Source organism: Pelophylax lessonae (assembly GCF_965119305.1).
Source record: "Pelophylax lessonae genome assembly, chromosome: 7".
NCBI lineage: Eukaryota > Metazoa > Chordata > Amphibia > Anura > Ranidae > Pelophylax > Pelophylax lessonae.
Genome location: NC_138774.1, coordinates 56,633,804 through 56,651,268, shown reverse-complemented (window position 1 = coordinate 56,651,268; position 17,465 = coordinate 56,633,804). Strand labels below are relative to the sequence as shown.

The window sequence follows — 17,465 nt, the reverse complement described above, 5'->3', positions numbered from 1 at the left end:
ATCTTTTTGGGGTGGAGTGAACAACATCCTTTTTGGGGTGCAGTGAACAAAATCCTTTTTGGGGTGCAGTGAACAAAATCATTTTTGGGGTGCAGTGAACACAATCTTTTTGGGGTGCAGTGAACACAATCTTTGTGGGGTGCAGTGAACACAATCTTTTTGGGGTGGAGTGAACAACATCCTTTTTGGGGTGCAGTGAACAACATCCTTTTTGGGGTGCAGTGAACAACATCCTTTTTGGGGTGCAGTGAACACAATCTTTTTGGGGTGCAGTGAACACAATCTTTTTGGGGTGCAGTGAACACAATCTTTGTGGGGTACAGTGAACAGAATCTTTGTGGGGTGCAGTGAACACAATCTTTGGGGGGTACAGTGAACACAATCTTTGTGGGGTGCAGTGAACACAATCATTGTGGGGTGCAGTGAACTCAATCTTTGTGGGGTACAGTGAACACAATCTCATACTGAAGGTTTGAGGGTGCTGCCTGTTCCATACTCCCCCTACTCCTCATCTAGCCTTTTAGGGGTACAAACAATAGTAATTGGGGCCTAGTGTGGTTGTGTACGTGTGATATACATACACTTTTTTGGGATCATATTTTCTATTCCGCTATTTAATCAAAAACCTTTGGGGATCAGTTAAATTGGGGGATAGTCTGTGTTGGTACGTGTGAGAGAGATCCACCTTTCCAAGTTGTTGGGGTTCATCTCATACTTCTGAAGGTTTGAGGGTGCTGCCTGTTCCATACCCCCCCTACTCCTCATCTAGCCTTTTAGGGGTACAAACAATAGTAATTGGGGCCTAGTGTGGTTGTGTACGTGCGAGATACATACACTTTTTTTGATCATATTTCCTATTCCGCTATTCAATAAAAACCTTTGAGGATCAATTGAATTGCGGGATAGTCTGTGTCGGTACGTGTGAGAGAGATCCACCTTTCCAAGTTGTTGGGGTTCATCTCATACTTCTGAAGGTTTGAGGGTGCTGCCTGTTCCATACCCCCCCTACTCCTCATCTAGCCTTTTAGGGGTACAAACAATAGTAATTGGGGCCTAGTGTGGTTGTGTACGTGCGAGATACATACACTTTTTTTGATCATATTTCCTATTCCGCTATTCAATAAAAACCTTTGAGGATCAATTGAATTGCGGGATAGTCTGTGTCGGTACGTGTGAGAGAGATCCACCTTTCCAAGTTGTTGGGGTTCATCTCATACTTCTGAAGGTTTGAGGGTGCTGCCTGTTCCATACCCCCCCTACTCCTCATCTAGCCTTTTAGGGGTACAAACAATAGTAATTGGGGCCTAGTGTGGTTGTGTACGTGCGAGATACATACACTTTTTTTGATCATATTTCCTATTCCGCTATTCAATAAAAACCTTTGAGGATCAATTGAATTGCGGGATAGTCTGTGTCGGTACGTGTGAGAGAGATCCACCTTTCCAAGTTGTTGGGGTTCATCTCATACTTCTGAAGGTTTGAGGGTGCTGCCTGTTCCATACTCCCCCTACTCCTCATCTAGCCTTTTAGGGGTACAAACAATAGTAATTGGGGCCTAGTGTGGTTGTGTACGTGTGATATACATACACTTTTTTTGGATCATATTTTCTATTCCGCTATTTAATTTAACTGGGCCTCCATGCGAGACCTGTGTGCCTTGTTGCGCTGTTTTGAGTACTCCACCAACATGGCCAGTGGCAATGACGCCGTTCTCAGCTTAACTATCCCACTTCTATGCCTCCTTGAAAAAACAATTCGGGCGATGATGGAAGAGGATGTGGCACAGGATGAGGAGGAGGAGGAGGATGAAGAGGTAACATTTCCAAGGCTTTCAGGGCAGTCATTCGCAAGGGGCTCCGAGGGTGGGTTCCTGCACACGCAAACGCCAGGGACGCAATTGTCCAGCAGGGGCACAGTTCTGGAGGATGAGGAGGATGAGGAGGAGGAGGAGCTGGAGGAGGAGATGGAACCATGTTCACAGCAGGGTGGCACCCAGGCCAGCTCATGGCCATCACTGGTGCGTGGCTGGGGGGATACAGAGGACACGGACCATACACCTCCCACAGAGGACAGCCTTTCGTTGCCTCTGGGCAGCCTGGCACACATGAGCGATTACATGCTGCAGTGTCTCCACAACGACCGCCGAGTTGCCCACATTCTAACTTGTGCTGATTACTGGGTGGCCACGATGCTGGATCCCCGTTACAAGGACAACGTACCGTCCTTAATTCACTCACTGGAGCGCGATCGCAAGATGCGCGAGTACAAGCGCACGCTGGTAGACGCCATGCTGCTGGCATTCCCATCTGACAGCGGGGCCACAGTGGAAGCACAAGGCAGAGGAGGAGGAGGAGGAGGTCGCCAACGCAACCAGGGCACCGCCAGCACCTCAGAAGGCAGGGTTAGCATGGCCGAAATGTGGAAAAGCTTTGTCAGCACGCCACAACAAACAGCAGCACCAGCAGCTCAGATGGAACGTCTTAGCAGGAGGCAGCATTTTACCAACATGGTGGAGCAGTATGTGTGCACACGCCTACATGTAGTGAATGACGGGTCTGCCCCCTTCAACTTCTGGGTCTCCAAATTGGGCACATGGCCTGAGCTTGCCCTTTACGCCTTGGAGGTGCTGGCGTGCCCTGCAGCCAGTGTATTATCTGAACGGGTATTTAGCACGGCTGGGGGCGTTATAACAGACAAGCGCAGCCGCCTGTCCAGAGACAATGTGGACAAGCTCACGTTCATTAAAATGAACCAGGCATGGATCCCACGGGACTTTTCCGTACCTTATGCAGAATAGCAATGGATACCGACCTTACCCACCCATTGTTCCATTTTTGCTCTTTCTCACTCTTTTGGGGTGTACCCTCATTTAAAATTTGTGAAAAGAAGCAGTGTTGGCTACCTCGTCCTCCTCCTCAGGGCCAGATTAATGTAGGGGCTATTGGAGCTGCAGCTCCAGGCCCCTACCTTTTACATAGGCCCCGGGTTGGCCATATTCACTGTTACCGCTCTTCTGTCACTTGTAAACACAGAAGTCTGGCTTCTATGCTCGCTTCCCCAGGCAGCACCCTCAGAACCTCCCCACACAGCGTGAAGGCCGGACAAGGAGGGACAGTTGGCGATGCATGGATGTGTTTATGGGCTTCAGAGACAGCATCCCATGTTGAATTAGGCATGCATGGCTGCACCCTTCCTCCTCTGGGTGCATGGCAAGGCACGGCCCTAAGGCCCTTCAAAATCCTCAGCACCAAGCCCATGATGCTGTTAATCCGGCCCTGGTCCTCCTCCACCGCCGCTTCCACCTACACCGCCCATAGGTGTGCGCAGCCTATTGCATTAAGGTGTGCACCCCAAAGTTGAAATACACATGCATGTGTTTGCCAGCAGGGAGAGTAATGTATCGGGGCCATGTACCTGTAGGCAAGGAGAAATAGAGCAGAGCAGGTCCCAGGGAGATCTTTCCCATCTCCTCACTGGCAATGCTATGTGCCCTAGGTGATTAGGGTGTGCCCAGGCACACCCAGCACACCCTGTGCGCACGCCTATGTCACCGCCACATCCACCACCACCTCAACCTCCCTCCTACTCCATATGGGCCTCGTCCTTCAGAGATGAAGAAGAACATTGTTTTATTTTTCTGTTTTTTTTTGTTGTTTTAAGTTATTTCCCTATCCACATTTGTTTGCAGAGCACTTGCCATGCTCTTAATTACGTTTTGCTGCCATTTGCAGCACTCTAGCCCTTTCCTTTGGTGTTTTAGAGCCATTTTAGTGCCTTAAAGTTCGGGTCCCCATTGACTTCAATGGGGTTCGGTGTCCGGGAAAAGTTCGGTAAAAGTCCGGGACACGGACCCGGACTTTTTTTTAAAGTTCGGCCGAACCCGTCGAACACGGACATCTAGGTGTCCGCTCAACCCTAATTGACATGTCTTTCTTGTTGTTTAAATCAGTGAGTACTCTTTCTTTACACTGTGTTGCGTTCCTTTGATACCCCTGTTTTTGTATCTTAACATATGTTGATCCATGCCTCATATTTGTATTTACTGCCTTTTATTACTTCAATAAAGAAAGAATTTGGAAAAGAAAAAACCTGAGTTCAGCTCCCCCCTCTTGAGGCTGATCTCGATCCAGCAATGTGAATGAGAGCAGCTCTCAAGCTCCATCGCTCCTCATTGGCTCAGAGACAGCAGCTGGAGCCTTTGGCTCCTGCTGCTGTCAATTACAGCCAATAAAGAGGAGCGGGGCCACGCAACGCACTGTGCATCTTATGGACGCACACAACCGCCTCAGGAGCGAGCCCACACGAGTGCCCCCATAGCAAGCCCCTTGCTATAGTGGGCACTGAGGGGGGGGGGGGGTGGGGGCAGTAGCACCAATGGGGGACCTGAGAAGAGAAGGATTGGGGCTGCTCTGTGCAAAACTATTACACAGAGCAGGTAAGTATACCAATTGTTATTTATACAAAAAAAAAAATATATATATATATATATATATATATATATATATATATATATATATATATATATATATATATATATATATATAAATATGTACATACACTATATTCCCAAAAGTATTGGGACGCCTGCCTTTACACACACATGAACTTTAGGCCCCGTGCACATGACTGGACAATACCAAAACACTAGTAGAAAGCTGTAGCTGTAGGAGGAGTTTTTCAGCTTTTTTTTTTTTTTTTTTTTAAGCAAAACTATACTCCCACAAAAGCTTATGGCTCAAAAACACTGATAAATGCCGAATTGCTAGGTTTGTCAGCATTTTTTTTTTTGTTTTCGTTTTTCAGCTTTTATCAGTTAGAGCGTTTTTATAGCTGGAAAACTCCTCTCAAAACCCACTATTTCTGTTTTTTTTCCAATCAGAAAATGGCCCTGCCAAAAATTGCTGAAAACCGCCTATGTGTGCATGGACAGATAGGATAACATGCTGGGGAGTTTATTGGCTGCAGAATAAAAAACGTCTGAAGCCAAAAACAGCATCTGGAAAAACATCCGGTGTGCAAGAGGCCTAAATGGCATCCCAGTCTTAGTCTGTAGGGTTCAATATGGAGTTGGCCCACCCTTTGCAGCTATAACAGCTTCAACTCTTCTGGGAAGGCTGTCCACAAGGTTTAGGAGTGTGTCTATGGGAATGTTTGACCATTCTTCTAGAAGCGCATTTATAAGGTCAGGCACTGATAATAGGCGAGAAGGCGTGGTTCGCAGTCTCCGCTCTAATTCATCCCAAAGGTGTTCTATTGGGTTGAGGTCAGGACTCTGTGCAGGCCAGTCAAGTTCCTCCACCCCAAATTTGCTCATCCATGTCTTTATGGACTTTGCTTTGTGCACTGGTACAAATCATTTGGTGGAGGGGGATTATGGTGTGGGGTTGTTTTTCAGGGGTTGGTCCTGGCCCCTTTGTTCCAATGAAGTGAAATTTAAAGGTGTCAGCATACCAAGACCTTTTGGACAGGTTCATGTTCCCAACTTTGTGGGAACAGTTTGGGGATGGACCCTTTCCTGTTCCAACATGACTGCGCACCAATGCACAAAGCAAGGTCCATAAAGACATGGATGAGCGCGTTTGGGGTGGAGGAACTTCACTGACCTCAACCAGATAGAACACCTTTGGGACGAATTGGAGTGGAGACCGCAAGCCAGGCCTTGTCGTCCAATATCAGTGCCTGACCTCACAGATGGGTATCTGGAAGAATGGTCAAACATTCCCATAGACACACTCCTAAACCTTGTGGACAGCCTTCCCAGAAGAGTTGACGCTGTTATATAGCTGCAAAGGGTGGGCCAACTCTATATTGAACCCTACGGACTAAGACTGGGATGCCATTAAAGTTCACACGCATAGAAAGGCAGGCTTCCCAATACGTTTGGTAATATAGCGCGTGTGTGTATATATATATATATATGTGTGTGTGTGTGTGTGTATACATATATATACACATACATACACACACACATATATATATATATATATATATATATATATATATATATATATATATATATATATATATATATATATATATATATATATATATATGTGTGTGTGTGTAATATATATATATATATATATATATATATATATATATATATATATATATATATATATGTATGTGTGTGTGTGTGTGTGTGTATATATATATATATATATATATATATATATATGTGTGTGTGTGTAATATATATATATATATATATATATATATATACACACACACACACACACACACACACACACACACACACACACATATATATATATATATATATATATATATATATATATATATACACATATATATAGGTTTACAATCACTTTAAGGTCTCATGCGCAGAGAAAGTTATTTTTGCTCCAGGGGAGGAAAATGCAGCTAAAAAAACATGCCTAAAGCCACGTCTTTCAAACACGTTTAGGAGCATCAAGTGTTTGGGTGTTTATTCTTTCCATTTATTCTAGTCAATGGATTGAATGAATGCTCGAGTGCTAAGCAAGCCTAGAGTTTAGGCGCATTTACAGGCGCTTAGGCACGTTCTGCATTTTTTTTGTTTTGTTTTTCGCAGAAAAGCGAATCTCCTGAATGTGTAAGTGATTTTTTTTCCTGCCTCTAAAACGCCTGTGTGTGAAGGAACACATAGACTAAAATAGGGGGGCATCCAGAAGCAATAAAAAAAAAAAAAAAAAAATCAAATGCCTATAAAAGTGGAAATTTTGACATCCTGTATGCATGAGCACTTAAGGATCTCAGTACGTTTTTCATAGGATGAAGAAAATATAAAAACTGAATGGTTTTTGTTTGCAAACTTGCCTAATTTGAGTTCCAAGTGACAAGCACTGAACAGCAGATATACTATTCAGGCAATGATCATATCTTCCTACACAGTGGCCACTTGGAGGAAAATATATATATCAGTATCCCTGATGTATGGCCAGACAAATAACATCTCCAAACATTTACCAATTACCATTTAAGTCGTCACATCGCAAATCCTGCAAAGTAAGCCTTTCTGCTCGCAGTATCCCACTCTCCACAATAGCAGAAAGCCAAGCTGGTCTAATGCAGCCTCTCACACACAGCTACTCAATCTCCGTAGAAATGATCCTTTAATCCTAGCGGTGGATTATTCAAACTATCTAATGCTGGCCGAGCACAAAACAAATAAAATATTGCTTTATTTAAACAGATGGAGTAAAAAAAATAAAAAAATAATAATTTTTACATATTATAGTAAAATGGATTCCCCTGCACAGAAATTAAAAAAAAGAAAAAATCTTTGCTAAAAGGAGGGGAATGTGTTTACAGAGAACAGGCGGCACTGGAAAATATTACCGTTCTTAATCTCATGTTTAATGAAACCTTTTTTTTTTTTTAGATCGACGGCTTGGGTTTTATCCGGTGGAAATTACAGTCACTAATTAAAAACCTAGTGAACACAGATTTACTCTCCATGGGAAAAAGCAGCGTTACAATTGGGTAAATCATGTTAACCCTTTGCCTCTTTTGTTGTCATTTTAACCACATAGCCGTCCCACACGTCTGCTGAAAAATCTGATGGACAACACTAAACCATCACACAGCTGGTAAAAGAAAATGATTGGATATACCAGCGCTGTATTGTGTGAAAGGGAAGACAATTTAAGGATAAAAGTCCAGATCGATCCCCCAAAATCCATCAAGAATTTTAAAGTTGGACCCACGATTGAAGAATAAAATAAATATTTAGTCAGGAAATGGGGAGAATAAGTTGGGGTGTAACGATGGCCATGCTCACTTCCATAAATGAGGATTTCTTTACCGATCAATCTTTTTTGATCAGAATAATCCATCTCTAGCAGACAGCCATTTCAATCAACATACCACACACAGGGAAGTCGATTTCAATCGATGATTAAGATGTGATCAGAATTTTTAATAGTTTAAAATATTTTTATATTTAATCATGTAATGAATTCTTTGTTTCCGATGAGCATTTTTGTATACTATAGAGTGTATACTTATTAGTGATCAACTGATATCGGTTTTTCGTTGCCAATACCGATATTTTGGCCAATGCATATCGGTATCGGCCGATATTTTCGTACAAAAATTATTTTTTTTTTTTTTTTTTTATTTGACAGGTACTCTTTAGGAGGGATCTGGGGGTCTAAAAGACCCCAAACCCCTCTGCAAAAAAACATTCAAAACGCCAAGTTTGGCTGTTTTGAATGCGGTAATTTTTTTTAATCTGGCGCCAGACAGTACCCGGAAGTGATGTCACTCATGACATCACTGCCCGGTTTTTACATGGAGACCCGATCAGAGCCGAATGCAGCTTTGAACGGGTCTTTAGCGGCCGTGCAGGCTGGTTGCCGGGGTCTTCCAGTGGGACGGGAGACCCAGGCGAGCCGTGGAAGGGGGCAGGGGGGACGTCCCTTCCCGCTCCTTGTAATGACAGCCGAGCGGCTTCTCAGCTGCATCGGTTGTCATTACAAGACAGCCAACCCTCGGCTATGGACGCCAGTACCGGGGTGATTGCCTCTAGCTGCAGGCATCACTCCGGTACAAGCACTTTCCCGAAATATCGGCAATATCAGTCACCTTGGTGGCCGATTCCGATATATCGGGGAAAGTGCATATCGGCCCTCGATATATCGGCTTTGCCGTCGATCTCTACTTATTATGCTATGTCTCCTAGCTCCAATGGGACCCCCTGAAGAAGCTGTATCGCAAAACCCATAGTGATTCCTTGAGTATGTTTGCACATTAGAACCCATTTGATTCAAGCATAGGAGGTCGGCCATCTTTATGGTCCTCAGACACAGACCTCGCTATTTGTCGGACCACATACAGGTTCTTCTGGTTCAGGAGCATGTTGTTGCACTGTTGTGCATACTCATCTTTGTGATGGTTTTAATGTATTTTTATAAATTTTATATGTTTTTATACTACTAAAGATTTTATGTTTTTTGTGAGATTAATCAGTGGATACCGATAAAGTCCTACTATCTTTGGGGGCTAGTTTTTCTTTTCCGCCCTCATTTTTGTTCATATGATCGGAATTTATGATTGTATTTATTGATTGCATCGCTGTTTCCACCATGTAATCTCATAATCTGATCAAAAATACAGTTGTATTTGTGAACAAAATATCTCAGTGCTGCTGACTGAAGCAAAAGGATTGATAATTTTCCACCCCCGCTGATCCGTTTGGCTGAATCAAATCAAAATGGCATCTAAATCGATCAGAAGGGAAGTTATGAACAAAAGATTGAAAACAGGCGTACACAAATACATCATAAGAGTGTACATAATACCAGAAGCAGCATCAGCCATGTTCCACCCGATAGCAACGCAGCTGACGTGTTTCACCCCACCAGGGTTTAGCAATAGAGACTATGACTAAGCCCTGGTGGGTGGAGCGAAACCTGTCAGAGGGAATGGCTATTGGAGGGTCTGAGGCCGCTTCTCATATTATGAACACTGGGATCTGTGGTGTGGCGGTTTTCTGATTTTGGTTATAGCACTTCCTGGATGAGCATATTTGCTAGCAGCGGTGTTGGCACTTGGAATGACACTACATGAAGTACATGGAAGAGAAGTTATGGCTATTCGATATTTTCTTTTTTTTTTTGCAGATTTGATCATTTTGATTAAATCGCAGAACGTTTGGATAAAAAAAATGAAGCGTGTACAGCCACCATAAGAGTCTGAATAAACTGAGCCTGTAATTAGCCGGTCCTGTGATGCTCCAGGTCTGAATGACGTGACTCAAACCTGACATTGTGACTCACAGAAACCCTGCACTGTGGATGCCAACATCAGCAGTACATTTACAAGACTCGCCTGACATTATGAGGGGCCCACGTGCAAAAAAAAAAAAAAAATTTCACTGAGTTTACTACTTTAAAGCAGCAATAAATTGACACTTATTGGTTCTCTCTGCTGTAGGTTTCAGCCCCGGGCAGCACCTTATTGATCCCAATACTTCAGACCAGGGCTGGAACTTAGTGACTCCTAACAACACCACTTATCCAGGCTTAAGCTGCACATGAGGAGGACAGGTCTATCATTTTAACAGATGTTCTTTAAAAGAAACCAGTTAGGTCAGAAACAAAGCAGCTTGTTTTTAAAAATGACAGCTTCAGAAGTAACTTGCACAAGCATTTAGTCATTGAAGTCTTTGTCAGCATACTTGTGCTGGGGTCGGGGACTCAATGTGTGCTGAAGGACAAGGATGACCGGCACAGAGAAGGAACTTCAGGGCTTGTTCACACCAGCGGCCATGTAACACTGCAGCCTCTGGTGTGCGATGTAAAGGCACTCGGGAGCAGTACTGCTGCACTGTAAATTATTCATCACAGTGTTTACTTTATTTATGTTCCAAAGTGGAACTTCATTCATCTTTATTCACTGCAGTGGGCTGCGATACGGAGTACTGCATCACAACACCCTGCACTAAATCTAAACAGCATGTCCTACCTTATTTCTTGCGGTCTACGACAGGCAAATTGCCTTGTCTATGTGTTGGGACTGCTTTGCACAAAGCTGCTTAACTCACCGCACTGCATATGGTAAGAAAAGGCCCTAAAAACCCAGCTGGCATTGGCCACTGCCATGTTTAAAGCCCCGTACACACGGGCCAAATGTCAGACAACATCGGGCGGTTTAATAAAAACCGGCTGATGTTCGGCCTGTGTGTGAGGCAGCCAGTCCAAAAAAAGCCAACCATTTGAACGGCTTCTGTCGAAAGCGCATTCTGGAGAACCAGCAGCCAACCTGCACCCAATCAGAGCTCTCAGCCAGTGACTGGAGTGTCAGAACACAAAAGAACAGCAGGGGAGATCGCTGTACAAACGCCGGATCGTTAGCACAGCGGCTCCGCCCGGAGCCGTAGGTTTTTTTTTTCTCGTTCAACCAACCGAGTTGAATGAAAAAAAAAAAAAAAAAATAGTGGTGTGTCTTAAAGAAGGCAGAAGGTTATTTATCTTAATGCATTCTATGCATTACCATAGAAGTCTTCTGTGTGTAGCAGCCCCCAGGACCTCCTAATAAAGGGGTCGGGAACCTATGGCTCGCGAGTCAGACATGGCTCTTTTGATAGCTGCATCTGGCTCGCAGACAGAAGACAGACATAGAACAGTGCAGGCAGGCGCCACCTCGCGGTGCCTCTACAAACAGGCCGGGGGAGGGGAGCGTGCACAGCGGCATGACGTCATGCCAGCAGAGGGAGAGTGCGAGCATCTGCGGACCAAGCACCACCAGCCTGTCCAAGGCCCAGCCCTAGAGCGCGCAAGGACGGGACAGGCGTGGGCGTGGACTGACTGGATAGAGTCAGTGAGACTGTCGGTCGGTGAGGCAAGGAAGCATATTGCCAGCCCAGCAAGCAGCATTCAGAGGAGCCATTACCAGGACAGGAGGAGCAGGCTGGGGGGGTATCGGTTTTAGTGGCAGCCTGCCTGGGAGGTGAGTCACTGGAGCAGTGAGTACACTCACTGCACATTTGCATCTCATACCACCCTCACGCCCCTGAAAATGACAATGTGGACTGACAACGTTATTAAAAAGAATTCAGAGCCTTATTGTACTTTAAAAGTGTTGGTCTTACATAAAATGCACACATTTACTTGAATTTAGTTTCAAACATATTGTGTTAACTGTTTTACCCATGAATATGAATATTAAATAAAGGTTCCCGAACCCTGAAATAAAGTGTATGGCTCTCATGGAATTACATTTGAAAATATGTGGTATTCGTGGCTCTCTCAGCCAAAAAGGTTCCTGACCCCTGCCTGAATACTTACTTGAGCGCAATCTCTATCCAGCGATGTTCACAAGTCCCTCATCCTTCCAGGACTTTCCCTCCTAATTGGCCATTGGCTCCTGCTGCTGTCAATCAAAGTCAGTTAGCCAATCAGGAGAGAAAGGGGACAGAGCCGAACGGCAGCTTCGTGCCTGAATGGACACAGGGAGCTGCAGCTCAGCTCAGGTGCCCCCATAGCAAGCTGCTTGCTGTGGGGGCACTCAGCAGGAGGGAGGGGCCAGGAGCAGCGAAGAGGGACCGGAGAAGAGGAGGATCCAGGCTGCTCTGTGCAGAACCACTGCAACAAGGCAGGCAATTATAACATGACTGGTTAAAAAAAAAAAAACACACACAAGACTTTACAATCACTTTAGGGTCCTTTCACACGAGGCAGAATCCGCTATGCTCACTAGGGGATAAGTCCGCTGATCCCCTGCTGAGCAGAGCGGGTGGATGATAGGTCCATGTTTGCTCAGTTTCTGCAAAGCGGACATGGATGCAGCTCGTTCTGCTCTATGGCCAGTCAGGTGCAAACGGACCAGCTATCCATTTACACCTGACTCCCCCCTGATTCGATCCGTCTAGACGGAGGGGAATAGATCCCCTTCCATTTCATTTTAGTTTACCGAAACGGATTGGAGGTAGACGGGTATAAATGGACACAGGTCAGTTTACACCCACCGCTCAATAGGAATACATGGACCATCCAAACTGAAAAACGAACAAGTAGGCTGGATCAGATCGCCCATGTGAAAAGACCTAACCTGACAGGTTCCAGAAACTGTGGGGTTTACTGGCAGGGCCACCAAATGCCAAGTACAAGTATAAAGAAAAAGGCGAATCATGAAAACTAGAAAACTACACAATGATTCTGATGAAAAAAGATTTACATTTCAGATTACAATATACTGTTAAAAAAACTGGTGAACTGACCTTATGGCTTCCTCGGTATCTCTTTGTAGGTTTAGGCACCAGTAGTCACATAATCCACACAGAACTGTTCCAGCAGTCAAACCCAAAACATACAACAGCTGAAAGACCCACAAAAGCTTTTCTTGGTCTGTGAAGAAAGAAAAGAAATGCATAGAATTAAATTTCAATTCTACAAGTTAATACAGATATGTATGATCTGTGCATTGGGAAGCGAGAAGATAGAAAAACCTTGTGACACAAAGCTGCACAGTGTTAATGTAATCACAGGGAGTGAAACCTGCTTTCTATATTCGTTTATAACCAAAAAGTGTGTGGGTTATGTATGGCTCGCTGCAGAAAGCCAGACAGGATGTGATGTCATGGTTTCCAAAGAGAGAGGCAAAGTGAATAAAAGCATGACATCATATTTAATACAGGAAACCCGTGTGTAAGATCCAATCCATCATAAAGAGACAGTAAAATGCTACATAAAGTTATTTAACCATGAAGTAGCATTATAGCAATGTATCCCACTTCCCTTACGGTAAAAGCCCCCATCATCATCAACTGCAATCAGTCAGTCTTTATAGGAGTTGATACTAAATGATATCCTCAAGGCTCGTACACACTATAGGAAAATCGGGCCAACATTTTCGTCCAAAGAATTTTCGTACGATTTTCGTATAGTGTGTACACAACTTTCTACAGCAGACTCAGAATATTCGTACGAACATTCTCAAAGGGACAAACTCCAAAATATTTCTCGTACGGAGAAAAAAGAACGATTTTCGTTTAACCGCTTAAGCCCCGGAAGATTTTACCCCCTTCCTGACCAGGGGGTATTTTGCGATTCGGCACTGCGTGACTTTAACGGACAATTGCACGGTCGTGCGACGCTGTACCCAAACAAATTTGACATCCTTTTTTCCCACAAACAGAGCTTTCTTTTGGTGGTATTTGATCATGTGTGCGATTTTTTGATCATGCGCTATAAACAAAAAGAGAGCGTCAATTTTGCAAAAATAACAATATTTTCACATTTTTTTATATGAAATTCTCAAAAAAAAAAATGTAAAAATCTAAATTTTTTAACATTTTCGGCCAATTTGTATTCTGCTATATATTTTTGGTTAAAAAAATTGCAATAAGCGTATTTTGATTTGGTTTGGGCAAAAGTTATCGCGTCTACAAACTAGAGGAAAGATTTACGTCCTTTTTATTTATTTATTTTTTACTAGTAATGGCGGCGATCTACGATTTTTAGCGGAACTGCGACATTGTGGCGGACAGATCGGATCCCTAACTGACCTTTTTTGATACTTTTGGGGTTACCAGTGACATTACTACAGTAATCAGTGTACATATGCACTGTTACTGTAAAATGACACTGGTAGTGAAGGGGTTAACTTTATTTGAGAGGGAGGGGCTGTGTGTGTCCCTAGGGGCGTGATTCTAACTGTGATTGGCTGTGGCTTGAGGTGTAGGAACAATGATCAACGGTCCTACATAGTAGAACTGTATGATCACTGTTCCTACACAGGGGAGAATGACAGGCGGCTTGTTTACATCAGCCGCCTGCCTTTCACCCGCTGTCATGGACATCGGGTCCGCCGCTCACAAGCACGGGGGGGGGGGTCCGTGACCACGCGGGGGCTCCCCAGAGACTCACAGGCTAGAGACGTATCGGTACGTCACTTTGCCTGTGAGGGGCTGACCGCCGCAGTATATGTACTTGCGGCGGTCGGCAAGTGGTTAATGGGTACCATTTTCATACGATTATTATACAAGAAAAATGAAAAAAGAAAGACTGCGCATGATCAGAAACAACAAAGAAAAGCCTTTGTCGTACAAGAATTTTTGTATGAATTTTCGTTCATCGGTTTCGATTTGCTGTGAAATGAGGAAAAACGGACGATCGTTCGCCCGATTTGCTTATAGTGTGTACCTCACCTTAGTCTCCAAAAATAACCCATATACTGTACACTACTGTGCAAAGGTTTTAGGCAGGTATGAAAAAATGCTGTAAATGAAGAATGCTTTCAGAAACAGAATTGCTAATAATTCCCTTTTATTAATTGACAAAATGGAAAGTAAATGAAAATGAACCCTCTGCCTTCAAAACAGCATCAATTCTTCCAGGTAGACTTGCACACCGTCTTTGAAGGAACTTGGCAGGTAAGTTGTTTCAAACATCTTGGAGAACTAATCACAGACCTTCTGTGGATACCTCAAATCCTTCAGTCTCTTTATGTAATTCCAGACAAATCCAATGATGATGAGATCAGGGTTCTGTGGGGACCAAACCATCAAAACTCCTTGTTCTTCTTTATGCTGAAAATAGTGCTTAATGACCTTGGCTGTATGTTTGGGGTTGTTGACCTGCAGATTAAATTTGGGGCCAATCACACGCCTTCCTGATGGTATGGCATAATGGATAAGTATCTGCCTGAATTTCTGAGCATTGAGGACACCACTGATCCTGACTAAATCTCCAACTTTTTACAGAAATGCAGTCCCAAATTTGCAAGGAACCTCCACCATGCTTCACAGTTGCCTGCAGACGCTCATTATTGTACCGCTCTCCATCCCTTCACCAAACTGCCTCCTGCTACAGCCAAATATTTCATATTTTGTCTCGTCAGTCCAGAGCACCTGCTGACATTTTTCTGCACCCCAGTTCCTCTGCATAATTGAGTCGCTGAGCCTTGTTTCCATGTTGGAAATATGGCTTTTTAGCCCGGTTTCCTCAATGAAGACCACTTCTGGCCAGACTTCAATTAACCACAGATGGGTGTACCCGAGTCCCATTGGTTGGTTTCCACCAGTTCTGTGCTGATGGGACTGCTGAACATCTTCCGATATTAAAAGGGAAGTATGATGTGTCTTTGATCTGCTGCATTGTTTCCTGGGCTGAACACAGTCCTCAGATTTGCCTGTTTCTTTGTGTTTCTTCAAAAGAGCTTAAACAGCACATCTTAAAACTCCAGCCTACTTTAATGTCTTTGCCTGGGAGAGACCTTGCAAGTGCAGTATAACTACCTTTGGTCTTGTTGCTGTGCTCAGTCTCGCCATGGTGTATGACTTGTGACATGAAACGGTCTTCCACAACCTCACCTTAGCAGCAGAGTTTGGCTGTTCCTCACCCAGTTTTAAGTCTTCTACACAGCTGTTTCTGTTTCAAGTAATGACTGTGTTTCAACCTACATATGAAATTGATGATTAACAGCTGCTTGGTATAATTGGCCAATCACACACCTGTCTCTAATCCTACAAAATACCTGATTCTGTGATAATTGAAGCTGGTTTGTAGCCAAAAGGGTAGTGGCACCAAATATTGATTTAGATTTTTCTTCTGTTCGTTCACTTTGCATTTTGTAAATTGATAAAAAAATAATAATATATATATTTTTGAAAGCATTCTTACTTTATAGCATTTCTTCCCACATGCCTAAACCTTTTTCACAGTACTGTAAATATGGAAGCTGCCACTGTTTACTTATTTCTGAAGATACAAGCTCCAGGGCTGTGACCTTTAGAGCCGGTTCACATATGAACGACCCGACTTTCGGTGGCGACCTGTGAAGTCGCGGTGCGCAGCTCGCACCGCGACCTTGGAGCGGCCGGCACGGACTTCATATCATTGAAGTCAATGCTCCGGGTGGCCCCAAAGAAGATCCAGACCCTTTTTCTAAGTCGGAGCGACTTGTGTCGCTCCTATTAGAACGGGTCCACAGCTTCTCTATGGCAGGCGACCTACGGCGACCTGTCAGGCGGCCAGGTCGCCTGACAGGTCGCTCCAGTGTGAACAGGGTCTTAACCTACTTGGTGAGTCATGGAGTAGTGCAGGGGTCTTCAAACTTTCTAAACAAAGGGCCAGTTTACTATTCTTCAGACTTTAGAGGGGCAGGACTGTAACCAGTGGAAGTAGAAAATGCCCTGGTGTTAATAACAATGCCTCTTCATTGGTGTCCATGAGAAGAATACCCCCCATTACTAGTGTCAGTAGGAGGAAAATTGTCCCACTGTTGGTGCCAGTGGGAGGTATTATGCCCTACTGTTGGTGCCAGTGGGAGGTATTATGCCCCACTGTTGGTGCCAGTGGGAGGTATTATGCCCCACTGTTGGTGCCAGTGGGAGGTATTATGCCCCACTGTTGGTGCCAGTGGGAGGAATTATGCCCCACTGTTGGTGCCAGTGGGAGGAATTATGCCCCACTGTTGGTGCCAGTGGGAGGAATTATGCCCCACTGTTGGTGCCAGTGGGAGGAATTATGCCCCACTGTTGGGTGTCATTGGCAGGAATTTTCTCCATTGTTAATGTCAGTGGGAAGAACAGTAGCAGAAAACAAGTACAAATCAGGGACTGGATAGCCCTATACTTAGAAGTCTCATTATTGTAACCAGGCCAGAGAGCAAAGCCTTTTGGAGGCCATACACGTAATAGTCTGAACAATTCCTCACATAATCAGATAATATGATCAAATCTATGAATGCAAACACCCATACTGTCATCAAATCGATTTTGAGCAAAAGCGATCAATTTAATTGAAATTATACAGATCAGCCTGGATGGAAAAACAGATCGCCGAAAAGTAGATAATTCCATATAATAGTTAAAAGGTACGGCACGTCAAAAATCTTTCCAATCGCTCAGTAAGGCTTCCTTCACATGGGCATACTTGGGACTGCCTGCTTGAGGATGCATGGACAACAGTACATAGCAGTGCGGGCAAACATGAGCCTTGCACGGGTGTATGCTTAAT

General features: G+C 44.1%; 1 protein-coding gene across 4 annotated transcripts in view; it reads right to left on the bottom strand.

Annotated features, from left to right (window-relative positions):
• SIPA1L3 (signal induced proliferation associated 1 like 3) overlaps positions 1 to 17,465 on the bottom strand; it is a 363,749-nt gene that overhangs the window by 250,615 nt on the left and 95,669 nt on the right. For all 4 annotated transcript variants that reach the window (XM_082263616.1, XM_082263619.1, XM_082263618.1 and 1 more), the window contains exon 2: positions 12,725 to 12,851. The gene's annotated coding sequence lies outside the window, so the exon portion shown is untranslated. The remainder of the gene's footprint in view (positions 1 to 12,724; positions 12,852 to 17,465) is intronic.